Raw genomic sequence first — 27,222 nt, 5'->3', positions numbered from 1 at the left:
ACCCGGCTAATTTTTGTATTTTTTTTTTTTTTTTTTTTTTTTTTTTTTTGAGACGGAGTCTCGCTCTGTCACCCAGGCTGGAGTGGAGTGCAGTGGCCGGATCTCAGCTCACTGCAAGCTCCGCCTACCGGGTTCACGCCATTCTCCTGCCTCAGCCTCCGGAGTAGGTGGGACTACAGGCACCCGCCACCTCACCTGGCTAGTTTTTTGTATTTTTTAGTAGAGACGGGGTTTCACCGTGTTAGCCAGGATGGTCTCGATCTCCTGACCTCGTGATCCGCCCGTCTCGGCCTCCCAAAGTGCTGGGATTACAGGCTTGAGCCACTGCGCCCGGCCATTTTTGTATTTTTAGTAGAGATGGAGTTTCATCACGTTGTCAGGCTGGTCTTGAACTCCTGACCTCATGATCTGCCAGCCTCGGCCTCCCAAAGTGCTGGGATTACAGGCATGAGCCACCGTGCCCAGCCCATGGAGATGTTATAATGGAATATGCTTAGAGTGATGGGAACTAGGAATGGATCTTACACTTTCAAATGGTTGGGAAAACATCAAAAAATGTTTCTGGACACGTGAAAATGATATGAAATTCAAATTTTTGTGTCCATAAATAAAGTTTTATTGGAACACAGCCATGTTCATTCTTTTACATATTGTCTATGGTTGATTTTATGCTACTATGGCAGAGTTGAGTAGTTGGGACAGAGACCGTATGGCTGGCAAAGCCTAAAATATTTACAATCAGGCTCTTACAGCAAATGGTTTGCCCACCCTTGGTTAGAGGCAGCCTCCAGGAAGAAGAGAGCAGTGAGGGTGATGTTGAAGAAGGGGGCCAGACTAGGTCACCAGGGGCTCCTTGTGCCCCGCCCAGGCACTGAACTTAAGCTGAGGGCAAGTGGGAGCCATTGAGGGTGCAGGCAGGAGAATGACTTGCTCAGATCAATGTTGGAGTAGGATCACTCTGCTTCCTCAGCAAGGATGGATGAAGCCGTACACGGAGGCACCTGGAGCAGGAAGACCAGCCCTAGGAGGCCCGGATGGCTTAGCAAAGGCCTCTGGGACCACTCTGGGGCACATTCACTGGGATCTAGCATAGGCGGCGCCTCCCTGCACCTTCGACGATGGCGGCGCAGAGATGTCTGCCGCGTACCCACAATGCCTCGGGCCTCGCACCGCAGGCGGAAGTGGCTGCTCTGCTGGCCCCAGAGCGGAACCACTTGAAAGGCGGGAAACACGTGGGGACGCCTTCGAGCCCTGAGAGGGATGACCCAAGCAAGGCCACGAGGAGCCAAGGCACGACACGGTGGGCCCTCGGAGAACCGCTGGTGGGCAAGTGGCAGGAGAGTAGGCTCAAGAGGGTGGGCAGGGCCGGCCGGGCCTGGGCTGGCCGGGTGAGGAGGGCGGGGGAGCGGAGGCCCTCCCCAGTTATCCCGCCAGTGCTCTGGCGGCTTCGGGCATGTGAGCGATTGAGGGGGTCGGAAGGACACAGGCCGATGTACAGCGGTCACCACACCCCAAGCAGACACACAGACTATGTAGACACCGTAACAGGCCCAGCACCGTGCACACATCACAAGCCCAGGCCTCTGCACACGGTCACAGATGCCTGCCCGAAATCCCTGCCCAGGTTCACACCGGCACAGCCGAACCCACGCACACACAGCAACACGGGTCTGCACGTCCATGCACACAGGCACAAACCCGGGCACGCTGCGGAACGCACCCGTCCACGCATACACAGAACGGGACTCGCTGCTCCGCACGCACACCAGGCCCGCACCCCGAACTACCCGCGTCCCCCGCACACGCCTCTGCGCAGGCCGCCCCGGGCCGTGGGCCGGCGCACGCACGGTCACAGGAGGGGCGCGCGCACACTCGCACTCACACACACTCGCTCGCACACGCACACACTCGATCCAGCACGCGCGGGCGGCGCGGGGCGGCGGCGGCCGGAGTCTGCGGTGCGAGGCGCCCCCCGCCCGGCGCGGCGGCGGAGCCCGGCTGGCGGGGGAGGGGAGGGGGTTGCGGTGGGGGCGGGGTGGGGGTCGGAGCCGCTTGAGCCGGCGGGAGCGGGCAACCCTGCGCGCCGCGCTCGGTCTCGCCTCCGCGCCCCCCGCGCGCCCGCCGCGGTCCCTCCCCCGCGCCCGTCGGCTCGCCGGGCACCCGCCGCCGCCCAGGGGTGCAGCCGAGCGGCCGCGCCGGGCCCGCGGGACGGGGTGGAAGTGGGGGTGGGGGGCGGGGATCGGGGCCGGGCCGGGGCCGCGCCGCCCGCGATGCCGGGCGCCCGCCGCAGCCGCCGCCGCCGGAGCCCGGGATGGGGCGAGAGGCTGCGGCGGACGCCAGCATCTCCCCGCCGGGGACCCCGGGGGCCGCGGAGCCGCCGCCGCCGCTGCTGCCGCCGCTGCTGAAACCCAGCGGGCGATGGGTGAGTTGACCCCGGCGTCCTGGGGGGCGCCGCGGCCCCTCTATCCCCGCGCTGCCCGCCCTCCCGCGCCGCGCTTAGCGCCCCCCGCCCGGCTCCGCGGCCCCCTCCCCGAGCGTGACCTTAGGGGGCAGGCGCGGGCGCGGGCGCGCTGGGGCTGGGGGCTCGGGGGCCGCGGTGGGGGCGGGATGCTGGGGAAGCCGCTCGGCGCGGGCCCCCTCCCCCTCCCCGCCGCTCCTCAGAGCTCGCTCTTCCCCGGAGGGCAGAGCCTCGGCGCCCGACCCCCTCCCACGGCCGGGCGGGGGACGTCCCCGAGGCGCGGGGCTCGAGCCCTGCTTTGTGCGCGGCGTCCCCCAGCCTCCGGCGCGGCGCCCCCCAACCTCCGGCGCGGCGCGGGGCTGGGGTGGGAGGCCTCCGCGCCAGCCTTCCCCACCCCCGACCCGGGACTGCGGCGGCGGCGGCCGAGGCCCAGGCGCAGTCGGGGTGCTGGGCGGGTGCGGGGGCTGCGGCCGTAGCTACCCCTGGGGACCAGGCAGAGGCAAGTGTGGAGAGGGCCCCCGGCCTTTTACCGGGGTGGGGGCCCCCGGCTACCTTGCACTGCTCTGCCCAGGGCGGGGGAGGGAACCTGGCTGAGGGAGGGCGCTATAAATATCTGCAAATAGTGAGTTCTGGAACCGGGGGTGGGGAGGGGAGTGCGCCTGGGTGTGTGTATGGGGGGGTGCCCGAGCTGGGGTGCAGCAGGAAGGGATGCCGCACAGCCAGACCTAGTGGTCTGAGGTCGGATGACCCCCAGCCCCGGAAGACGCCCCTGAAGGCTCCTGATGGGGTGTGGACAGACACACTACCCCGGTGGGATTCCTCCCTGGTCCTCCACTTCATTCCTGGGACATACCAGTCCAGATTCGCCTTGATGGGGGAGTTGTGAGCACTGGCATGTCATTTGGGAAGCGTGTCACTGGGATCCAGACATGGAGCCCAGCAGAAGGATGGAGGGGAGAGTCTCCACCCCTAGGAGCTGCAGCTCGGAGGGGATTTTCAGTCTAAGGAGTGCTAAGAGGAGCCGCTCTGGGTCCTAGGAAAGTTTGAAAGAGGGGTGCCAGCCCAAGAGGAAGAGAGAGCTTGCTGGAAGAGAAGATGACAGGAAGCTGCCAGAGTTCTCTGGGTAGAGAAAGGTGGGAAGGGCGTTGTGGGCCGAGGGAATGGCATGAGCAAAGGCTCAGAGGTATGAGTGCCTGGCGTGTGTTGAGAGGTGGCAGTGGGGACAGTCAGGCACTGTGGGTGCCCCCTGGAAGAAGTCAGGTGAAGACGGGGGAGAGGCTGGGCAGGGCGTCCAGGTGGAAGTGAGGTGGGAGGGCACAGCAGGGAGCTGGTACTTGGTCCTGAGTACAGCAGGGGGGATGCCGCTACTCAGACCCCTTCTAAGGGTCTGCCTGGTGCCCTTGGTGTGGTCACGGCTGCTTGAGGCGCACTGGTGATTCTTTTTCTTTTCTTTCTTTCTTTTTTTTTTTTTTTTTTTAGGTGGAGTCTCACTCTGTTGCCCAGGCTGGGGTGCAGTGGCGCCATCTCGGCTCACTGCAACCTCCACCTCCTGGGTTCAAGCGATTCTCCTATCTCAGCCTCCTGAGTAGCTGGGACTACAGGTGCCCGACACCACACCCAGCTAATTTTTGTATTTTTAGTAGAGATGGGGTTTCACCAGGTTGGCCAGGCTGATCTCGAACTCCTGACCTCAGGTGATCCACCTATCTCGGCCTCCTAAAGTGCTGGGATTACAGGCGTGAGCCACCTCGCCCAACCCTGATGATTTCTTTTTCTGTAGTAACTGGACCACCTCAGGAAGTCAACTTTCTGAGCCTCAGTTTCCACATCTGTGAAATGGGGAAGTTTTGTTTTTGTTTTTGTTTTGAGACAGGATCTCACTCTGTCATCCAAGCTGGAGTGCAGTGGTGTGATCATAGCCCACAGTAGCCTCGACCTCCTGGGCTCAAGGGATCCTTCTGCCTCAACCTCCTGGGTAGCTAGAACTACAGGCGTGAGCCAACAACACACCCAGCTAATTTTTAAAACATTTCTTTTTTTTTTTTTTTTTTTTTTTTTTTTTGAGACGGAGTCTCGCTCTGTCACCCAGGCTGGAGTGCAGTGGCCGGATCTCAGCTCACTGCAAGCTCCACCTCCCAGGTTTACGCCATTCTCCTGCCTCAGCCTCCTGAGTAGCTGGGACTACAGGCACCCACCACTGTGCCCGGCTAGTTTTTTTGTATTTTTTTTAGTAGAGACGGGGTTTCACCGTGTTAGCCAGGATGGTCTCGATCTCCTGACCTCATGATCCGCCCGTCTCGGCCTCCCAAAGTGCTGGGATTACAGGCTTGAGCCACCGCGCCCGGCCTAAAACATTTCTTAATAGAGATGAGGTCTTGCTATGTTGGCCAGGCTAGTCTTGAACTCCTGGGCTCAAGTGATCCTCCTGTCTCTGTCTCCCAAAGTGCTCAGATTCCAGGTGTGATCAAATGGGGGAGAATTTGATTGTGGAATGAGTTGCAGAGAGGATTCAATGAGAGGATGCACACAGGGTGCCTGGCACCTGAGCAGCACTCAAGAGATTACTGGCTGCGCTATTATTACCTGGAAAACGAGGCTGCCAGTGCCAGCTGGCGGGCCAGGCCAGCTTCACTGGGCAGCGGCCATGAGAATCACGAGAGGCCTGGGCTGGACGTGAACAGCAGAGAGCTGAGGGTGGGGGAACTGTGTGGTCCTCATACAATTCTGGGAAGAGACTAGATAAGCGGTGAGGAGTGGCCAGAGGCAGGGTGGTCTGCAAAGACAGGCCCTCTTTGCCTCGTGGGCACCCACCCGCCCAGCCAAGGCATTTGGCATATCCTGCTGTGCTCCCCAAGAGCCAGAGCCTCTTTGCTCCCCAGAGTGCAGTGATGCAGCCCCTCATCTCAGCCACCCCCAAGCCCTTCATGTCAGGGGGACCAGGTCTTGGAACACGATGTCCTCAGGTAGGGTAATAATTTACTGTGCTGGACAGAGAGGACATAGGCCTTGCCCTGAGGAAATTAGAATCCGTTGGGGAGCAGATACCCCTGGGCAAGATGCTCCGCCTAGCCCTATGCTGGTTGCTTGAGGGCAAGGAAAGAGTCACTGAAAGTAGGGATTCCAGATCTAGTGGCCCGGTTCAAATCCCGGCCCTCCCTATCTCACTGTGTGACTGTGGGCTGGTGACTCTGCATCTCCATGCCTCAGTTTTCTTGTGTCTAAAATGGTGGTGAGGCCAGGTGGGGTGGCTCATGCCTGTAATCCCAACACTTTGGGAGGCTGAGGTGGATGGATCACCTGAGGTCAGGAGTTCAAGACCAGCCTCGCCAACATGGTGAAACCCCGTCTCTACTAAAAATACAAAAATTAACTGGGCGTGCTGGCGGGCACCTGTAATCCCAGCTACTTGGGAGGCTGAGGCAAGATAATCGCTTGAACCTGGAGGCAGAGGCTGCAGTGAGTTGAGATTGCGCCACTGCACTTCAGCTTGGGCGACAGAGTGAGACTCTATCTCAAAAAAATAAAATAAAATAAAATAAAATGGGGGTGAGATGCACTGTTACTATTTGAACAGCTTGGCATAGTTTCCAGTGGCCATTTACTGCTCCCTTCGAGAATGAGTCTCCCGATTCACCCCTGCCTCCTCAGAGACTAAACTGCCTGCCCTCCAAGATGTGTTGTTTATGTCCCTGATGTCTTCCTTTTCTCACTGAGTCCCCCTGCCCAGGGGCCTGCCTTTCCGGATCCATTGCTCCAACCGGGGGCAATAGTAGGCTGGCAACTGGCTCTCTGGGAAACAAACCCCTGATGAGTTGGCCGATCGCCATGGTGTAAATCCTCCCCATCTGGCTGACTTTAAGCCACCCATGGCCTAACAGGAGTGTCATAATGGGAGCTGGTACGTGCTAGTTTTTGTCCCCAGGCTTTCAGTGGGTGCTTAATAAATGATGGTTGAATGAGGAGGAAAGGATGCAGACAGTGTTGGTCAGTTAGATTTGGGAGCTGCGGGTGATACTGTAGGTGAGAAGGACTTGCAGGGGGAGGCATGGGAGGCCTGGAGGCTGGAGGTGAGGGGCCAGCCTACACCAGCCCTGGGGTGAGACCTGAGGGAACAGAAAGCTCCTGGTGTCCTCCCCATCCTGAGACCCTCTGCACCCCTGACCCTGATGCACACTTGCTTTAGCCCCTCCTTCCAGGGGCTCCTCTCCACCTTGGCCTGGCCTTGGGGTTCTGCACAGAATGGGCCCCGAGCTTAAGCCAATGAGAGCTCCAAGATGTGGCCCAAGCAGGTCCTAAACCTCATGTTCCATTCCCTTGCTGTGCTGTTCCCTCGACTTGAATTCCTGTTCCATTCACTGTCCCCTGTAACTCTGTCGTCCATCAAAAGCTTCCTCATGACCCCCTTCCTCTGTGACACCAGCCCCACAACCCAAGTCAAACAGACCCTTCTCCCCTTCCACTCTTCCCCCTGACGCTACAGCCCCTCCCATGTACACATTCCTGCCTATAAAAATATCAATAGCCAGCACGTATTGTGTTCCTATGGCAGCCAGTGACAGAGGTTCTGGGATAATCCCCTCTACAGATGGGGAAATTGGGGTGCAGTCTCTTGTTTGCAGTGACCCACTCTTTTTTTTTTTTTTTTTTTGAGCAAAGTCTTGCTCTGTGACTAGGCTGGAGTGCAGTGGCGTGATCTCGGCTCACTGCAACCTCTGACTCCCTGATTCAAGCGATTCTCCTCCCTCAGCCTTCCGAGTAGCTGGGATTACAGGCACGCGCCACCATGCCCAGCTAATTTTTGTATTTTTAGTAGAGATGGGGTTTCACCATGTGGGCCAGGATGATCTCGATCTCCTGACCTTGTGATCCGCCTGCCTTGGCCTCCCAAACTGCTGGGATTGCAAGCCTGAGCCACCACGCCCGGCCTACACTGACCCACTCTTTACATCTTAGCTGCAGGGTCTCTGGCTCAGGGAAGTCCACACGCTTCCTCGTGTTCTTGCTGTCAGCTCCCGGAGCACCATGCCCATGTCTTTGGTGTGTTTGTTACGTGTTCCTGATAGACTTCCAGCAACACAGATACTGAGGAGGCCCTCAGTTAAATGTGCAGGTGGATGGATGAATGGATGGATGAATGAATGAATGAATGATTCTCAGCCCAGGTGAGCAGCCTTGCTGTCCTGCTCATTTCTCCTTCTGCATCCCTGATGGAAGGGACTGACCCTCCAGAGAGCAGCCTCACACTACAGAGGGAGGGTACAGGGACCTGCTTGGGAGGCACTATTGCCCCCACCACCAGGAAGGGGACACTGAGGCTTTGGGAAGGGGCGGAGCTGCCCACGGGCTGGAAGCAGGCCGGGAACCCCCTCTCACAGCATGGAGCTGACAAGGGGACCCATGGCCTTGCCCGTAAGTCAGGAAGTTAACCGAGTCTTCACGTATTTCTCCTTGGGCTGCCTGAAGTGGAATTCCCCCTTTTGGCTCACTTATTTTCATCTTTTCTGTAAAAGTAAAATTGAAACAATGGAAATCATTCACATTCACTAATTACCCTATTGTTTTATGAAGCTTATTTGGCTCGAAACTTTGGTTCTTACCGAAGTGGGAATCCCTTGGGAGGGGTGGGTAAGGGCCAGGCCAGGGAGACAGACCTGTGCACGTACCAGGATCTCTTCAGAGCCTGCCCTCCGGCTGCCCTCTCTGGGCAGGCCAGGAACTTCCCAAAAGGAACAGCCCAGAGACAGGGTTCTAAGTGAGGGAGGCCGGCCCGAGTGGATTCTGGGACTCCGGCTGGCAGGCCTGGTGGTGGATGTCTCCCATGGTTGTCCTCCCCACCTTGGCCTCTGGGTTATCACAATTTGCTGCCCTTTATCAAGCACTTACTATGTGCTGGGCACAGGGCCAACCAACCACTTTCTATGCATTCTCCCAGAGATGTCTCATACCTTGCTGAGAGGCAAGCACTGTTATCATCCCTGTTTGGCACTTTGAGGGTACCCAGAGTCAGGGGCCCACAGCCGGGAAGTGGCAGGGCTGGGATTGTTTCCAGCCTGTAGGACCCTCAGAGAACAGGCTCCCTGGGTCACCCAGACCTGCTCCTTCTCTCCCGTGGGCTCCCAGCAAGGCCTGCTCCCTGAGGCTTGGAGCCCTGAGACAGCCATCACTTAGTCTCTTGGCCTCCAGGCTTCCCCTTCAAGGCCCTCCTGCCACCGTCCTGAGCCCTGTCTCTGGAAGGCCCGCTCAATGTCACCTGGGCTGCCTGCATAAAGTACCTGTATGCCAGACCCTAGCCAGCCCTGCTGAGTCAGCATCTCACAACGGGAAGGCTGGAAACCCACAGTTTAAAAAATGCTGACTTGGACTCCCAAAGTAATCCCAGTACTTTGGGAGGCCGAGGCAGGAGGATTAATTGAGTCCAGGAGTTCGAGACCAGCCTGGGCAACATAGTGGTACCCTGTCTCTACCAAATAATTTTTAAAAATTTAAAAAAATTAGCCAGGTGTGGTGGCACACGCCTATAGCCTAGCTACCTGGAAGGTTGAGGGGAAAGATCACTTGAGCCCAGGAGGTCAAGGCTGCAGTTAGCTGAGATCGCACCACTGCACTCCAGCCTAAGCAACAGAGCAAGACCCTATCTCAAAAAAAAAAAAAGAAAAAAAGTGGCCGGGCGCGGTGGCTCAAGCCTGTAATCCTAGCACTTTGGGAGGCCGAGACGGGCGGATCACGAGGTCAGGAGATCGAGACCATCCTGGCTAACACGGTGAAACCCCGTCTCTACTAAAAAATACAAAAAATTAGCCGGGTGCGGTGGTGGGCGCCTGTAGTCCCAGCTACTCAGGAGGCTGAGGCAGGAGAATGGCGTAAACCCGGGAGGCGGAGCTTGCAGTGAGCTGAGATCCGGCCACTGCACTCCAGCCTGGGCGACAGAGCAAGACTCCGTCTCAAAAAAAAATAAATAAATAAATAAAAGAAAAAAAGTAAAAAAGAAAAATTAAAAAATGCTGCCCTGAGGATACAGAGGCCTGTGCACTCCAAAAGCCAGTTCCCAGCTCCCTGGCATCTGTAGTGGCTGCTAGATTTCCCAATCCCCAACCCTTGTAACTCAGATCCTGTGACCCAGGCCCTGCCTGTGTTCGTAGCCTCTGCCCCACCAGCTCTTCATATAATACCACGCTCGCCCCTGCCCCACTGCCCCCGCTGTGCTTGCATCCTAGGACTTGCTGCCTCTGCCTCTTCCTGGAAGCAAGTCCCAGGCAGGCATGATGCCCAGAGCTTGCCTAATGCACTGGGCAAATCTCTCTTGGTGCATCCTCCGCTTGCTACCTGGGGCCTGGCACGTGGTTGTGGCAAATTGTGGTGGGTGAGTGATGGTAGCTGCCACTGGAGAGGGGCACAGGGAGAGCTGCAGGTGACTGGGGATGGGTTGGGCCCCTGGGCTGGCACCAGGCATGCACTAGGGCCTGGCTCTGTGCCTGGCATGTAGAAGGCATTTGATACATATTTTTTTCTTTTTTTTTTTTGAGACAGAGTCTCGCTATGTCGCCCAGGCTGGAGTGCAATGGTGTGATCTCAGCTCAGTGCAACCTCTGCCTCCTGGGTTCAAGCAATTCTCCTGCCTCAGCCTCCCAAGTAGCTGGGATTACAGGTGCCCACCACCACGCCCAGCTAATTTTCGTATTTTTAGTAGAGACGGGGTTTCATCATGTTGGCCAGGCTGGTCTTGAACTCCTGACCTCAAGTAATCTGCCTGCCTCGGCCTCCCAAAGTGCTGATATTACAGGTGTGAGCCTCTGAGCCTAGCCTGATGGCCTGATACATATTTCTTTTCTTTTTCTTTTTCTTTTTTTTTTTTTGAGACAGAGTCTTGCTCTGTTGCCCAGGCTGGAGTGCAGTGGCAGGATCTCGGCTCACTGTAAGCTCTGCCTCCCAGTTCACACCATTCTCCTGCCTCAGCCTCCCAAGTAGCTGGGACTACAGGCACCGGCCACCACACCCAGCTAATTTTTTTCTTTTTCATATTTTTAGTAGAGATGGGGTTTCACCGTGTTAGCCAGGATGGTCTTGATCTCCTGACCTCCTGATCCACGCGCCTCGGCCTCCCAAAGTGCTGGGATTATAGGCATGAGCCACCGCGCCCAGCCTCTATCAGGCTTTATCTTTCTCCACTCCTGTACCGGAGCTCAGCCATGAGCCCGGAGCACTTTGCTCTCCCCAGCTCCTGCTCATCTATGCCCGCATCTGACCCGGTTCCTGCTGAGAAATGCTCTGTACTGGGGACAGGGGAAGAGGGTGGCGTGCAGTCCCACGCAAGCCTGTTGTCTCCTCCTTCACACCACACAGGGGACCCTCAGCTCTCAGAGGCACTCTGGGCAAGTTTCCCAGGGCCCCAGGCCTTAAGGTTCCCTCTGCAAAAATGAGTGGGTTCAGCTGGCCACGTGGCCTCTCTGGGCTGATCCCTTGGGCTCAGCTGCACCCCTCGGAAGGTTTTCCTTTGGGATATGGGCATAAGTGAAAAGTAGAGCCATACTCTCCAACCCATTGTGGGCATTCAGTGAAACCACGTGTGTAAGATGCTTTGTTAATTGTAGAACGCTGCACAAGCTGATCAGGTCCCTCACCCGTCAGGCAGGCTCTGTACTGCAGACACTAGACACAAACAAACCACTTCCCCTGCTTAGCACTCAATTTCCATATAGTGAAATGAGGATTATTTTGGCACTATGGCCCATGGTTCCTGAGATTTGAAAATGAAATCATGCAAAAAACTCCAGCACTGGCCGGGCGCGGTGGCTCAAGCCTGTAATCCCAGCACTTTGGGAGGCCGAGACGGGCGGATCACGAGGTCAGGAGATCGAGACCATCCTGGCTAACACGGTGAAACCCCGTCTCTATTAAGAAATACAAAAAACTAGCCGGGCGAGGTGGCGGGCGCCTGTAGTCCCAGCTACTTGGGAGGCTGAGGCAGGAGAATAGCGTGAACCCGGGAGGCGGAGCTTGCAGTGAGCCGAGATCCGGCCACTGCACTCCAGCCTGGGTAGCAGAGCGAGACTCCATCTCAAAAAAAAAAAAAAAACAAACTCCAGCACTTTGGGAGGCCGAGGTGGGTGGATCACCTGAGGTCAGGAGTTCAGGACCAGCCTGGTCAACATGGCGAAGCCCCGTCTCTACTAAAAATACAAAAATTAGCCGGGCGTGGTGGCAGGCGCCTGTAATCCCAGCTACTTGGCAGGCCAAGGCAGAAGAATCGCCTGAACCCGGGCAGCAGAAGTTACAGTGAGCCAAAATTATGCCACTGCACTCCAACCTGGGCGACAGAGACTCCGTCTTAAAAGAAGAAAAAGAAAGAAAGCCTGATAGAGCAAAATGCGCACTGCCCGAAGGTGACAGGCAACCCGTGTTGATGTTGGTTCCAGCAAAAGGTGCATGGGGAAGAGAAAGGCCTGCGAGGAAGGCCCGGCCAGAAGCCAGCCAGGCCCAGGGGTGGCAGGATGGTGGGAACACTGTCCTGCTTCTTCCTCTGTGCTTTCCTGATGTTCTAGAACGAATGAGAAACCTTTAAACCAGAAAAATGCGGTTGTATTCTAACAGTAAGTGGGAAGAAAAGGAGCCCCGGAGACAGCCGGCTCTTGCTTTGTCTGATTCTGAGGCCACCCCTTGCAGGCAGTGACTGGCTGTGGGGTCTCACCGTGGGGTTTGCCTAGCACCAGGCACATCCCCCAGAGCAAGTGAACCTGCAGCAGGAGGCCTGTGTTGTTCTTATTCCTGGAAATTGGGTCATGGGAGCCCAGGCCTGGAGCTCCTGGAATGTAGTGCTCTGAGAATTTTGTCCAAACACCTCTGACCTCCTTCCTCCGGAGCTGGTCCAGCCTCTTTCTTCCCCTGCGTCCCCCATGCTCCAGTCTCTTGGGCAGTTGTTGTGCTCCATATGTGAGCCTCACCTTCCTACTTCCTGGCCTTTGCTGATACTGGTCCCCTGCCCTCCTGAAGAGCCTGTCCCCTCCAGCCCAGCTGCTGCCAGAGCCCCTACTCCTTAGGAAGCCCCTCCTGCCCCTTCTAGACAGAGGTGCCCCCAGGGCAGGAGCCAGGGCTGCTTGTTTCACTTCCATGCTGAAGCCCAGTGGGCGTGGTCATCCCTGTTAGCTGTTGTCGTTACAGTCCCAGGCCTCAAAGTGCCTTTCCCACTATCCTCCTACACACAGGTCAAGTTCTGCCTTGCGGTAGCGTTATTTGTCATCACGTCTGAGCCTTGATCCTGGGTGGGGTCAGTTTCTGTTTCTCTCCTGGCTTCTGACTCTGTACACAGTATGCTTTGTACCCAGTACAGAGCACTCATCCGTCCATCCGTTCTTTCAGCAATTACTCCCTAAGTGCCTATTGTGCGCCGGTGACTGAGCTAGGTGGCAGGGACACAGCTCTGCTGACATCAGGGTGTGACAGCTTGCAGTTTGCATGCATGTGTTTTGTGCATGCTGCATGTGTTTTGTGCACGCCACATGTATATGCACACAATATGAACATCTGCATCACATATAAACTAGCATCTCTTAGACTGTGCAGTCCTATAGGTACCTTGGGCATTCCTGGTTAATTCATTCAGCGAGCGTTGACAGAGTGCCCACCAAGCAGGTGCCAGGCCCTGACCTGAAGTCTTTGTCCTTGGGAAGCACCTGTCTTGTGGAGCCATTGCAGTGAGAGCTGGTGCAGAGGGTGAAGGGCAGGGGGTTGGGGCAGCGTCCTGGAGAGATGGGAAAGGGGTGAGGAAGGGCATTTCTGCCAGCTGGGGTATGCTCTGGGATCCGCTCTGCGGCCCTGGGGGCATCCCAGGTCTAGGAAAGCTGGGCCGGACCTTCTCACTTTGGGAGTGCAGGTAGCCCCATCTCTTTGGTTCCACTGCTCTCAAGAGCCCCAAAGGGTGATGAGGCTAAGAAGGTAGGAGTGGGCAGGAGCCCTGCTGCTGGGCACCTCAAAGAGAATACGAAGTACAGTGTCCCAAAGAGGAGACTCATGGACACGGGACCTGTGATGGAGATCCATCCTTCCCTCCCTCCCTTCCTTCCTTCCTTCCTTCCTTTCCTTCCTTCCTTCCTTCCTTCCTTCCTTCCTTCCTTCCTTCCTTCCTTCCTTCCTTCCTTCCTTCCTTCCTCCCTCCCTCCCTCCCTTCCTTTTTTTTTTTTTTTTTTTTTGACGGAGTCTGGATCTGTTGCCCAGGCTACAGTGCAGTGGCAATCTCAGCTCAGTCTCAGAAAGCAAAAAAAAAAGAAGTAGAACCTCCAGATGCAGACAGAGAACCTGGAATCTGGAACTTAGAGGAAGAAACCTGGAGCAGCAAACCTAGAATGTGGGTCTTCCAGAACATGGAGCTCGGAGGCCACCACCCTCAGTGGTCAGTGGGGAAACTGAGGTCCAGGGCATGGGAGATCGTGAGCCTTGATGAGCAGCAGTGGGCACACCGGCGGCTCTGCTGAGCTGGACTGGGATGAGGACCCCCGCCACAGCCTGCTGGGTTCCTGACCTTGGGCACATCCCCTCTCCAAGCAGAGGTGGAGGGAGAGTAATTGGGAGAGGAAAAGAGACAGGGTGCCTTGTTCCAGCTGAGGGGAGGCTCCTTGGGTACCCAGAGCCCCAGCCAGCTGTGCGCTTGCTCTGTCAGGACCACCCCCAGCAGGAAGCTAACTGTGACGCTCAGGTTCCCAGATCCCAGGGCAACGCTGCCACCCTCCCGCCCAGGAGCTGCAGGCTGCGGGCAGGTGTGGCCTTGTCAGCTCACCAGGTCCCCACGGTGGCAGAGCCACGTTCAAGCCCATTCGCTTGCTCAGCAGCGCACCTGCAGCACCAGGCATGAGGCAGTGAACACACAGCCGTGAGCTGCGGTTCAGACGCTAACCGGCAGGATCCTAACTGCTGAGCTGCTCTTCCTTTCCCACCTTCTTCCCATAACTCCTCCTGGCCATGAAGGCTCTGGTCATTTCCTGTATCTCCCCTCCGCCACCACTACCCCATTGGAAGGGGCCCTCAGGATTCACGTAGCTAAGCTGCCTCATTGAGGTGTGACAAGCCCAAGTTGGCAAAACAGGTAGGACTAGGATCATTGGCCACTTGTGTGAGCCCCAGACAGGCCTGAGAGCCCTGCAGCATTGACTGGAAAGTGTGGGTGTGTGAATTTGGGGTGGTCATTTATTCATTCAACAAACTGAGGGTGAACACCTTTTTTGTGTGGGGCTCAGTGCTTGAGGCTGGGGACCCAGGGGTGTCAGACAGCACTGCCCTTGTGTGGGGCAAGGGGTTCTGGGAAGTAGGCCGGGGTCAGGGAGGCCTGGAGAAGTACAGCTCAGCCGAACCCTCCAGGAACAGGCATGGAGATTGAAGGGTGAGATTACATAGAAACTTGTGTGCCTCCTTGAGGGACTTGGACTTTCTCCTGAGGGCAGACTCCTGCCCACTCCAAGCTGGGGAGGGCAGCGTCACATGTGGCTTTCGCTTGGCTCATCAGGGCCGGGTCGGGGGGCCCGTTGAGGAAGCTGCTGCCATTCCCGTGAGTGGTGGGCTCGGGAATGGGAGATTTGGGAAGTGCAGGCAGTGGGACGGACAAGCCTTGGTGGTGGGTGGAGAGGGGCCCAGAGGGGGAGCATTGAGAACGCCAAAGTTGTCACAGTGTCAGTGCCTTGGTGCCAGGCTTGAGTCACAGGTTACCAGTGCAGGTTGTTGGGACAGCCGTTTGATTTTTACCTTGTTTGTCACAGTGGGTCTCAGGCCAGAAAACCAGGCCTGGTGTGACCCAAAGCCCACGCCCACTGCCCTCCTTGCTGCCCAGCCCAGATCGTTCCCAGCAGGTCTGCACCTCTCTGTCCCTCACTCCAGCTGGCACCGGGCCACCTGAGCATGCAAGCGTGCCCGCCACCTGCTGCCCTGTACACATGGATGGGTACCAGGGGAGCAGCATCCACTCCTGCTGCCTAGGACTCTTGGACGAGACCTTTACCTGCCACCTGGTGCGTGAGGGCCTCTGCCAGCCAACAACCCCTCCACTGGCACCCAGGTCACAACGCCTGGGACAAAGTCCCCAATGCTAGAGAAGGCCCCAGAGAATGCGCAAGGGTGGGGCGCGCCCTTCCCTTCATTTCCCCCCACCCCCCATTCGCTCAGCCCGCCAGCCTGGAGATGGAGCTGAGACTCTGTACTGAAGTGGCCCTTTGTACGTTGTCCCCAGAGGATGACGAGTCTGGGCGGGAGGGGCTGGCACTGCCGGGGCTGCAGGGCAGGGCAGCGCTGATCTCAGCAGGGCAGGGGCTTTCTCGGGGGCCATTGGGCAGGGGAGGAGCGCCTGTCAGGCGTGGGAACTCGCAGGCTGGGCCTGCACCCCCAAACCAGAGAATACTTGTCCCTCCAAGTCTGTTGCTGCTTCTCATCCGGGCTCCTGTGTCTTTGGACTGTTCCATCATCATCCAGCGTCTGTGCAGTGCCTGCTCCTGGGCAGGCTCTGTCCTGCAGGGTGGGGAACAGTGGTGACTGAGGCCTGTGGTGACCCTGCTCTCCTGTGGCCACGCCAGCAGGATGAGGGTGGGGGAGACATAAACAACAAAGCGGGATCACCTCCACAGCGATGAGTGCTGGGGGGCGGTCTGGAGAGAGGGCTTGCGGGCAGGGGCAGCACTTCAGCCGGCTGCTCGGGGCGCCTGTCTGACGCATGGCATCAGAGCATGCAGGGACCTGAGGAAGGGAGTTCCAGGTGGAGGGATCAGCCTGTGCGAGGGCCCTGGAATGGGGCCACACCTGAAGAGTATAGGAGACAGGAAGGTGGGGAGCGTGGCTGGGGCCTGGGGGACAAGGGAGGCAAGGTCAGCAGAGACGCAGGCATCAGATGGCCAGGGTCCATGGAGCACAGAGGAGTTGGGGTTTTAATTCTGAGCGTGACGGGGCCACGGGAGGGCTTGAGCAGGGAGATGTGGCCTGATGGAGAATTTGCGGTGAGGGGCTGCTGCAGAGACAGGAGGGAAGCTAGTGAGAACCTCGGGGCGGCAGGGAGGCAGAGAGAGGTCCATCCTGGGAGCATTTAGGAGAACAGGGCCTGCAGGCCTGGCTGCATCTCTGCCAGGTGAGGCCGCACCCAGCTCAGAGGACTGGCCTGTGTCAAGACTGTTCGGATGTTATCCGTTCTGATCTCCTAGGGGTTGGGATGGCCTCACATTGCTGATAGGGGCACTGAGGCCCAGGGTATTCAGTGACCTGCCCAAGATCACGGAGGAGGGTTTGGAAGGGGCAGGATTTGAATCCAGCCCCTTTTGAGGCTAAACTCCAGAGAGCTATGGCCCTAAAGCAGCCCCCGCCCCACGCTGACTCCTGAGAGATTGGCCGCAGAGGGGACTAGCTCAGGGTCCAGGAGAGCCCTCTCACAGAGGCAGAAACACTCAGCCCGGCCCCTCCTGCCCGGCTTTTCCTGGGCCTCCTTTGTTATCTGGCCATGGCCACCCCCGCTCAGACCAAAGGCTCTGGCTGCCCCTCTGCCTGGGAGGCACCACATCTCTGGGAGTCCTGGGGGTGGGAGTGGGGGCATTCTGACCTTGGAAGCCAGGGCAGGGCAGAGCTGGCCTCTCTTCCTTCTCTTGTCCAGATGGACTGGGGCAGTTTATTCGGGCCTGTAAGGAAGGCTGAGTGGGCTGGGAGGTGGGTAGGGAGCTGAAAGCCCGAAATACGGGGATCTCGAGGATTTATCTTACGGGCCTCAGTGGGTCCTGTAAGCATGGGAACTTTAAATCTTTGTGGAGGGGCTGGCAATACGGGCCTGTTGATGAATTAGAAGAAGCTGTGTTCCTTCCTTCCTCTAACCCAAAGCTTTGTTAATAATTAATTATCTGCCCAATTAATAATTACAGGCTTGAGCAGCCCCTTCCCATGCCCTCGCCCCACTCCAACCTCGTCTCTGTTCTTCCTTCCTTTGCCTTCCCAGCCCCCACTCCTACCCCCGCCCTTCCGGCCATCAGTCCCTGCCAGCCTTCCTCTGCAGAGAGGCCCCTGTGCCCTTCGGAGTCCCCCTGTCCCTGACACTACGCAGGGCATCGGTTCTGTTCTTCCCATGAGGGCCTTTCGGCAGCCCTCCAGGGCAGGCGCCACACAATCTGACAAACGAGGCACGGGGCAGAGGGGCAGAGGGGCGAGGGGCAGAGTCACACAGTACTCATTCACTCATTCTTTCACTGGATGCTATTGCGCTGTTCTCTGCGCGTCAGCCACCACTGTGAGCAAGACAAGCAAACAGGAAATTCCTCTCCAGGCTTAGGGGACAGCATGGGGGAACTCCTGAGCAGGCTGGGCTGAGGGCAGCCCCCCAGGGAAGGCAAGGGCTAGGAAGAGGGAGGAGTCCCCGGAGGGCGAGCTCTTGGAGGGTGGGGCTTTGTGTGTAAAGCTCCCCAGCAGCAGGAATGCTCAAAGCTCTGGGCTCAGCCTCCTTCCAGGGTAGGGTGTGATTTCTGTCTTCACCCTCAAGAGGGGTGTTCTCCACACTGGGGAATGAATGCCTTGCTAAGGGCAGACCCTTGGGCTTGGAGCCAGCAGTACAATAGCTGTCTGGTTGTCTCCTCTGGGCAGAATCGAGCCTCTGCCCCCACTCCCAGACAGACCCAACTCCCTCCAAAAGGCTGTGGACTCCTGGGCCCCCTTGCAGGGGAGGCAGCCTGGGTTCAGGCTCCCTGGCCCCTGCCCTGTCCCTGCCCGGTACTTTGTCAGAGACTCGGGGTCCTGCATGCCGAGAGTTTATTTCTGAGCTCTTCCAGGCATAGGGTGTTCCTTGGTTCCCTATCCTTGTCCCACTGAGAATATCCAGCAGCCCCTCTGGGAGTCGGGGTGCAGTTCTCGGGGACCCTCCCACCCAGAGAGGGAGCAAGGCGAGGCTCACAAGAGATGGACCTACATTTTACTGAACACTTGGTCCTAACAGGCTCTACACCTGTATTTATTTATTTATTTTTTTTTGAGACGGAGTCTCGCTCTGTCACCCAGGCTGGAGTGCAGTGGCCGGATCTCAGCTCACTGCAAGCTCCGCCTCCCGGGTTCACGCCATTCTCCTGCCTCAGCCTCCCGAGTAGCTGGGACTACAGGCGCCCGCCACCTCGCCCGGCTAGTTTTTTGTATTTTTTAGTAGAGACGGGGTTTCACCGTGTTAACCAGGATGGTCTCGATCTCCTGACCTCGTGATCCGCCCGTCTCGGCCTCCCAAAGTGCTGGGATTACAGGCTTGAGCCACCGCGCCCGGCCTAGGCTCTACACCTGTAAAACCACAATGCCCCTACCTCCTCGAGCACCTGGCACCTAGGAGTGGCTCTGGGAGGGTGGGGCTGCCTCTCACTGCTGCCTGGTTACCTGTTTTACAAAGGAGGAGACTGAGGCTGGAGAGGTGAGGTGACCTAGCTGGAAAGAGGTGGAGCCACAAAACCAGCCCAGATGGAGGGCGGGGCAGGCATCTGGCGGGACAAGGTCAGTTCCTCCTGCAGTCACCTAACTGACACCTGGGCTCAGCTTCTAGGGAGGAAACTGCTGCCGCAGAGCTAAGGGTGAGTTGGGAGGCAGGCAGAGTTGGGAGCAGGTGGCCACAGAGGGGACTAGACACTGTGCCTCAAGGCAGGTACCTGCCGGTAAGGGGAAGGAGGTGGCAATGCCTGGGAGGGCCCCAGGCAGGGGTCAGGCAGCTGCGATGTGGGCTGGAGTCTTGGGGAGTGTGGGCCACAAGGGAGGGTCTGATGCATGTCACTCATAGGGAGTGCCAGGGCTTGTCACTTTGACTCACTGAACTTCGGTTTTCTCCTCTGTGAAATAGCAGTGGGAGGCAGATGTCCACGTGAGGTTAGAGAACAGCTAAGGTACTGAGCACAGCCTGGTCAGAGGGCGGCTCTGGGGAAGGCCTCAGATGTGCTGTCCTTTCATTCCCCCTCTTAGTCCTGTGTGTGCTGCTATCACAGAATACTTGAGACTGGGTAGTTTGTAAACAGCAGAACTTTCTCACGAATCTGGAGGCTGGGAAGTCCAGGGTCGAGGAGCTGCCATATGGCGAGGGCCTTCATGCTGCGTCATCCCATGGCAGAAGGGCAGAAGTATCCACACATGGAGAGGGGCAGGGCTGACCCCATGCAGTTGTCAGGAAAATGATAAATAACCCACTTCGAGCCCATGCTGTTATCAGGAACGATAACTAACCCACTCCTACAGTAACAGCACAAGTCCCTCCATGAGGGTGGAGCCCTCATGGCCTAATCACCTCTTAAAGTCCACACCTGTCAACACCGCTGCACTGGGGATTAAATTTCGTACACGTGAACGTTGGGGGACACATTTTTCAGACCATAGCACCCCCTACATGATTACAGGCTGGCAAGGGGAAGCTGTGGACACAGGGGCTTGGGGATCCCTGGGTCTGTGGTCAGTCCAGGCTAGCTGGAGGTCAGAATCAGGCAGACAGCAGCAAACAAACTCCCCAAGGAGGTGGTGCAGGTGGCATGGGACCCCTCCCTTGCTTGTCTCCAAGTTCTGGGTGATCGGGGCTAGGGGAAAATAATGGGGGTGGGGGGATGGAAGTTAAGGGGAGGAGGGTGGATGGACGAGGAGGGCAGCCTGGATGGAGATGGGCTGGCATGGTGTGGGCAGGGGGCAGACGGATGTGGAGTGCCAGCTTCAGGGTAGATCGGGGCAGGGGTCTGCAGTGCGGGTCAGGAGCCAGGGCCTCCAGAGCCTCCTGGAGTCGGGGCCTTACCTTGGAGGTTTCCTGACTTTTTGGACCTTGAGCCTCCTTTAAGCTGCAGGTGACCCCGACATGGCGCACTGTCCAGGGTGACCCGTTCCTGTTGGAGTTGGGTAGTGGTGGGAAGGGCTGCCCTGGGTCCCTTTGGCCTTTCAAGGAGCTCTGGCCTCTGGGAAACGTAATTCCAGCCTGGCCTTGCAGTGTGCCACGGGGATGCTCACATGGTTTTAGGCTGGTGAGAGGGGCTCAGGAGGTTGGCAGGATGGGCAGATGCAGCTTTCCTGGGCAGCGGATCGGATCATCTGCCAGAGCTGGAGAGCGCTGTGACCTGAAAATGGCAGGCCCATGGGGTCCTGATGGCAGCTGGGGTGAGAGGGGCCCTTGCCTGGGGCAAGGCTGAAGGCAGCAGCCTGGACTTTGCCCCCTGAAACTCTGAGAAGCCCTGAGGCCTCAGATGGGTGTGGACCTTGCTGCTGTCACTTGCCAGCTGTGAGTTTGAGGCCCTGTGTGCCTGTGGAGGTGGAATGAAGCGAGGCCAGTAGCGCTACAGTCTTCACATCGCCCCCAACCCTCTCAGCACCGAGCACCTTCCCTGCACACTGGCCCAGCCCCCACGGGCTCCCACTGCCTCCTGGCTCTGCACATAGCAGGTCCGTGGTCATGTGTGGCCCTGCAGAGGGGGCTCTCCTCATGAGGGTGGTCCTCTGCCTGAGAGATAAAGAGCCCTATCCCCGAAATGCTGCCAGCAGTACTCATTCCTTTGGCTAATCCCAAACATTCACTGAATGTTTGCTCTGGGCTCTTCGGGCAGGAGCTACTGCCCACTTCTGGCCTGGCCTGTTCCCCCAGGCCAAGTTTACGCCTCTCCATTCCAGGCTCTGTGTGTAAGAGGCAGTCAGAGCCCTCGGGCCCTCTGAAATGTGCACATGCACCACTAGCCCTGGGTGGGACATCCGCCCTCTGCTCCCTGATGTCCACAAGGTCCCTCTCTGCCTGGACTAGGGGCTGAAGATCCAAGACAGAAAAGCCCCAGCCCAGCGCCCCTGCCTCTCTGGAGTCAGAGAGACCTGGGTTCTGCTTGTGCTGCAGCCCCTACCAATCACCCCCTCCTCAGGGCCTCCGTCTCCTTGCCGGTGGAGTGAGGGATGAATTCACAGCAGGGCTTGCCAAGCTTTTTTTTTTTTAACTATAGAAGTTTTCCTTCAAACAGAATCTTGCAAGGAACTCAGTGTCTGAAATTGAAAAGCTGGGAGCATCTTCTTGATTGTGCTTTTTGGGGCGGGTCCCTGGGCTTTGTTTTTTCTCCCCCTTCACTCCACGTCTCTCTCTGGTCCCAGGGAACCTGGAGGGGAGTTCCAGGGACCTGGCTGGGAAGCAACTGTCCTCAGTGCCCACAGGACCAGTTCATGGGATGTGTCTGTATATCTGTATATCGGGCCCTGAGGCCCGCCTTTAGCCCACCTCCCCTCCTGAGGTCTCCTTCTGCCAGTCACCTGCTTAGTGCCCCTGCACCCTGGTGTCAGGCAGCCCCCCAGAGCTGCATCCCTCCCTCCTGTAGTTACCCAATGCTCTATGAGCCCCTGTCAGCCGGGACCTCAGCATCGGCTCACCACTGCCCTGCCCCCAGCACTCCCCTTCATCACGGGCATCAGGTTGGGCGCCTCTGGGATGCTCCTTTGCTGCAGCTCTGTGGCTGTCCCCGTGAGGGTCCTCCCTCAGTGTAGCCCCATCGCTCCAGTGGTGCTGGCGCGGCGAACCCGATTGGCTCCCTGCCTCCTGCCTCCCTGTTCAGTCTAAACGGCACAGTCTAGTGTAGGAGCCACTAGAGCATGCAGCTATTCAAATTCAAATTAAATTAAATTAAGCCGGGTATGGTGGTACGAGACTAGTCCCAACTACTCGCGAGGCTGAGATGGGAGGATTGCTTGAGTCCAGGAGTTCACATCCAGCCTGAGTAGCATACGTCTCGTCTCTAAAAAACAAAAACAGAAACATTATGGAAGGAGCCTCTGGGGACGAGGAGCTGTTGTCCTGAGTGGACCAGTGACCAGTGCAGGAGGGGTGGAGTCCTAGCAGGGGTAGAGCCCAGCTTTGGGAACCAGCTTTCGCAGGCACTTGCCGGCTCCTCCGTGGGAAAGTCCTCAGGCAGCCTGTAGGGAGCTGGGATCAGCTGATGGGGATGGGTTTGGAGGGGAGAGAGTGGTGCACAGGGACTGGAGGTGGGGGAGGGGTGGAGTTGCCATGGAAAGGGCTCGTGGGATGGGTCTTGGGCTGAGCCTTTGGCAAGGCCTCCACCCTGGAGCTGAGCCAGCAGAGAGGGGCTGACTCCGTGAGGCCCAGACTTTTGTGGGTATTCTGGTGGCGTGGGCACCCTGTCTTCCCTGAACCCTGCCTGCCTAATCTAAGAACTGCTCCCTTTGTAGCTCTGTCTCTCCTCTCTTGGCCTAGTTTCTTCATCCGTGGGTGGGCACAGCAGAAGCTGTCTGACCTGGCCCATGGTGAACGGGATTTGCCAGGATTTGACTCTGGCCATCCAGGGAAGATGGAGTTTTTGACCAGGCCTGGCCCCTGAAGCAGACTTCTTCCATCTGAGCGTGCTAGGGAAGCAGAATTTCCCGGGGCTAGGTGTCATGGTCCACTAGGCCCTCCCTCGTCCAGGCCACTTGTGTTGAGCCTGGAGCAGAACCCCCACATCTGTAGTCCTCCTGTCAGCTTGGGGAGTCTCAGTTTCCATCTGTTTCATTCCCATCAGCTGTGTGTGGCTGAGCAAGTCACCTAACCTCGAGGCCTCCATGTCCTCATCTGCAAAATGGAGACACACATAGCTGCATCCCCAGTGTCCACTGGTAGCTGGAATGATATGCTGACTACAGAGTGACCACTTTGTGTAGGCTTCCCTGTGGGTGGGTGTCAGTCAAAGGAGTGAGTCAGATGATGAGAGGGGAGGACAGCAGAGCAGCAGTTGTCTCTCCAGTCTTGCCGGGACTCCAGGATTGGCCATGTTCTGCAGCCACCGCCTCTGTCTGTCTCCCCATGTGGGATCCTGAAACCTCAAGCTGCATTTAGTCTCAGAGTCCAGGGGAGGTGCTCACTGTCTTCTGACCCCTCAGATGCCGACTCCCTCTGCCTTACCCCGGGGAAGGAACCAGTAGCAGAAGCTCCAGGGAAACTGATGAAGGTCAACAGAAGGAGGAATTTCTAGCAGCCCAAAGGGATTGGAATGGGTGGCCCGTGGGAGTGGACATGCAGAGGCACTGGCCTGGGGTGAAGGCTTGGACCAAATTCTTACTCACAGGCCCTCTGGAGCCAGGAGAGGAGTCTGCAGGCCTCGGCTGGGCCACATTCCCCAGATTCTGGCCTTAGGTCCTGAATGCCTGGTGAGTTACTGAGAAAGGCCCCGCAGGCTGAGGGTGCCAGTCAGGATTAAGCAGCCCCCTAATTGGCCCACCTCCCTTTGTACCTTAACAAAGGTGTCTTTGTTACCTTTCTTAAAGGTAATAAAGCCGGTCAGGAGCAAAGCCTGGCACGTCCAGGGGGTCGTCTGCATTTGGTCATCCAGCAGGAAACCCAAATGGAAGGAAAGAAAAAAAAATGCATTTATAGAACCTCTGCCAATGGCCAGGTTCCATGCAGAATGCTTTGACACCATGGCTCAGCCAGGTCTCCCACAGGACTGCAAAACAGAGGGTGATATCTTCCTTTTACATTGGAGAAGACTGAGGACCAGAGAGGCTAAATAACTTGCCAAAGGGCACACAGCAAGTAAGTCATGGCACTGGGATTCAAACCAAATCCTCCAGACTTACAGTAACAGAGGAGCCGGTGTGTCCTGAGCATCTGTTGTGTGCTTAGGTGTGGTCCCTAGGTTTTTGTGGGGATTAACTCAACTCTCACAACAACCCTGTGAGATAGAAATGGTTATACCTGCATATCATGGAGGGGGAAACTGAGGCAGGGGGAGGCAGAGTGACTTGCCAAGGTCACAAGCAGTGTTTGGATCTGGCCACTGCGGTCACTGGCCTAACCTGTGCCCCAGGAGCTGCTGTATATGGCAGGGATTGCCGCAAAGATGTGCCTCCTACCTTCCTTTTGGAGGTGGCAGAGCCCTCAGGTCGCATGGGGCAGGACCAGGCCAGGTGGAAGCTGGGCACAGGGAGGCGGGCTTCCGCGCGAAGCCCTTTCATGCAGATGAACCAACTCCTGGAGAGGTAGTGTGGGTCCACCCTGAGGTGTACCAGGGCTGGGGGCCATAATGGGCCACTTCCTGCCCAGAATTGGAGACTGGAGGTTGTGCCTGGCAGCCTCCAAAATGCCCCTCATGGACATTCCAGGGATGCCCTGAGTGCCCACTGGGTGTTGGGCCTGCCCACTGCTGGACACGTGACAGCTGGCCCCTTCTCCCAGTTGGAGGAATTGAGTGCCCAGTGACTGTCCCCCAGCTGAAGACACCAGAGATCAGGTGTTGAGGGGAAGGCAGAGAAGGGGCCAGAGGGTGGTGGACAGGGGAAGTGGCTGTTAAGACATAAGCCATCTGAACCACGGAGGAGGGTGGCAGGGGCAGGGTGAGGCCAGCCAAGGGCACCCTGGGGGCTGAGCTAGGACCCTGGCCAGCGCAGGCAAGCTCAGGACCACGGAGAGCTCCACAGGAGCTGCCCATCACCAAGTGACAGCTGTCAGTGTGAGTCTGCGCCTGGGAGGCTGCTACCTGCCTGACCAGCTCCCACCGTCACAGCCAGGGGCCTCCGGGGAGCACCTCCCTTCTCCCTGGCCAGAAGCCCCTGGCTGGGCTCCACCTGAGTCCTATGAAGTCATGGCTGGGTCATGGAGTTTGGGCTCATCAGCTTCCCTCCCTCACAGCCCGTCAGGCTTCCAAGCAGAGCCAGAGAAAAATGGCACAAGAAGTGGAAGAGGGAGGGAAGGAAGGAAATCTGTCCAGCTCAGACTCTCCGGGCTATGGCCACTGCCTGAGGCGTTCCTGCTGCCATCCTGGGTCAGCCTCGGCCTCCCTCTTCCAGGATCACCTGGCTGCCAGGAAGCACCTGGCCCATGCTCTACCACCTATCCCAACAGACCCAGGCCTGGCCAGAGGTGGTGGCCCACACCTGCAGTCCAACACTGGGGGGCCGAGGTAGGAGCATCACTTGAGCCCATGAGGTCGAGACCAGCCTGGTAATGTAGGGAGACCTCATCTCTACAAAAAAATGTTTAAAAAATCAGCCGAGTGGTGGCGCACACCTGTGGTCCCAGCTACTTAGGAGGCTGAGGTGGGAGGATCACTTGAACCCAGGAGTTTGAGGCTGCAGTGAGCCTTGACCATGCCACTGTACTCCAGCCTGCCTGGGTGACAGAATGAGACAAGACCCTGTCTTTTTTTTTTTTTTTTTTTTTTTTTTTTGAGACGGAGTCTCGCTCTGTCGCCCAGGCTGGAGTGCAGTGGCCGGATCTCAGCACACTGCAAGCTCCGCCTCCCGGGTTTACGCCATTCTCCTGGCTCAGCCTCCCGAGTAGCTGGGACTACAGGCGCCCGCCACCTCGCCCGGCTATTTTTTTGTATTTTTTAGTAGAGACGGGGTTTCACCATGTTAGCCAGGATGGTCTCGATCTCCTGACCTTGTGATCCGCCCGTCTCGGCCTCCCAAAGTGCTGGGATTACAGGCTTGAGCCACCGTGCCCGGCCAAGACCCTGTCTTAAAAAAAAATTTAAAAGGCGCAGGCCCCTGGAGCTGGGTGCAACTCACAGGGTGTCTGGCAGTGGGATGGGGGTGGAGCCTCAAGCCCCCCTTTTCTTGGAGTCTCAGGAGGCGTGGCTTCCCAGCCCGTGGCCCCTCCTCACAGCAGGTTTAGGTTTTGCTCCCTGGTGCCCTGAGATAGGACACCACCTGCCAAGGCTGAGGCCCTGCCAGGGACTCACGTCCAAGCCTCTACTTCTGGTGTGCCCCCACCCAAAGGCTCACTCTCTCTTCTCTGCCAGGCTGGGGAATAATAATAGGGAGAAGAGTTATCACTTATCTTTGAGTGCTTACTATGTGCTAAGCATCTCATCGATGAGGAAACAGAGGTACAGAAAAGTGGTTAACCTGCACAAGGCCACACAGATAAGAGTGGCAGAGCTGGGATTTGAACTGGGGAGTCCAAGCACATAGAAGTGATGGTGAGGGCATTGTGGAGGCCCAGGGCAGTGCGGGGTGGTCTCATTGAGCACCTGCTGTGTACATTCCCTGCTGCAGGGAGCTTGTGTGCCAGCTGGGAAGACAGACATAGGGGGAAATGAGCCTCGTGTTGACGGGCTGGGGCTGTGGACAGGTCTCTCTGATTCTCACTTGAAATAAGCAGGGCTGAGATAATGATACCCATTTTATAGATGGAGGAGTTGAGGCTGAGAGAGGTCAGGTGATCTGCTCTGTTCATAGTGACTATAGGAACGTCGACGATGCTGAGGAGCAGGGGGGAGGTTGGGAGAGTTCGAGATGGGCTCTGGCTTGGGCAGAGGCAGGTGCTTTGCTTCCAGGGAGGCTGATCTTGGCACAGAGCAGGCATCTAAGAAATACTAGGTGAATTTTAACGAACTGAGTAAGGGCCAGAGTATGGCATCTGCGCTATCAGAGATTAGCCTTGGCAGTGGGAAGTAGCTGGAGAGGGGTTTTGTCCTCAGAGAGCTGCCTGCCTGGGTCACAGAGGGCAATGACCCGGCCCAGGGGAGGCCCCAAGCCCTCACTCGGCTAATCTTATTCTCCAGGCAGGTCCTGACCACAGTGAGCCTCCTGGCTTCCTGAGCTGCTGGAGAACCTCAAGCCATGTACATCCAGGGAAGTGGGCGGGAGCGGAACAGTGGGCTGGACGATGTCCCCCGCACTGCTTTGAGGCCACAGGGGGACCACAGACATAAAGCATCTCCCACCCTGCCCATCTCTCAGGTGAAGCTTCTAGACAGCATGCTGCAGAAAGGACCTGAGGTTTAGATCTAGAGATGAAGGTTAGCCCAGGACCTGCTGCTAGCCACTGTTTGACCTTGGCCATGTCCTTCACGCCCAACCTCACT

The 27,222-nt window shown here is 57.5% G+C and overlaps 1 protein-coding gene across 5 annotated transcripts in view; it reads left to right on the top strand.

Annotated features, from left to right (window-relative positions):
- Positions 1 to 1,188: 1,188 nt before the first annotated feature.
- The window catches only part of MGAT3 (beta-1,4-mannosyl-glycoprotein 4-beta-N-acetylglucosaminyltransferase), a 38,047-nt gene continuing 12,013 nt past the window's right edge, over positions 1,189 to 27,222 (top strand). Inside the window, exon 1 of one of the 5 annotated variants that reach the window (XM_050806217.1) lies at positions 1,189 to 1,300. The gene's annotated coding sequence lies outside the window, so the exon portion shown is untranslated. Of the gene's footprint in view, positions 1,301 to 2,308; positions 2,423 to 14,911; positions 14,991 to 18,750; positions 19,003 to 22,369; positions 23,946 to 27,222 lie in introns of those variants that run through there. The other 4 variants (XM_050806218.1, XM_050806222.1, XM_050806219.1 and 1 more) reach the window with 4 other exon arrangements.

This window comes from Macaca thibetana, chromosome 10, assembly GCF_024542745.1.
Source record: "Macaca thibetana thibetana isolate TM-01 chromosome 10, ASM2454274v1, whole genome shotgun sequence".
Classification (NCBI taxonomy): Eukaryota; Metazoa; Chordata; class Mammalia; order Primates; family Cercopithecidae; genus Macaca; species Macaca thibetana.
Note: the sequence above shows the minus strand (reverse complement) of the source record. Positions and strands in the feature narration are given on the sequence as shown.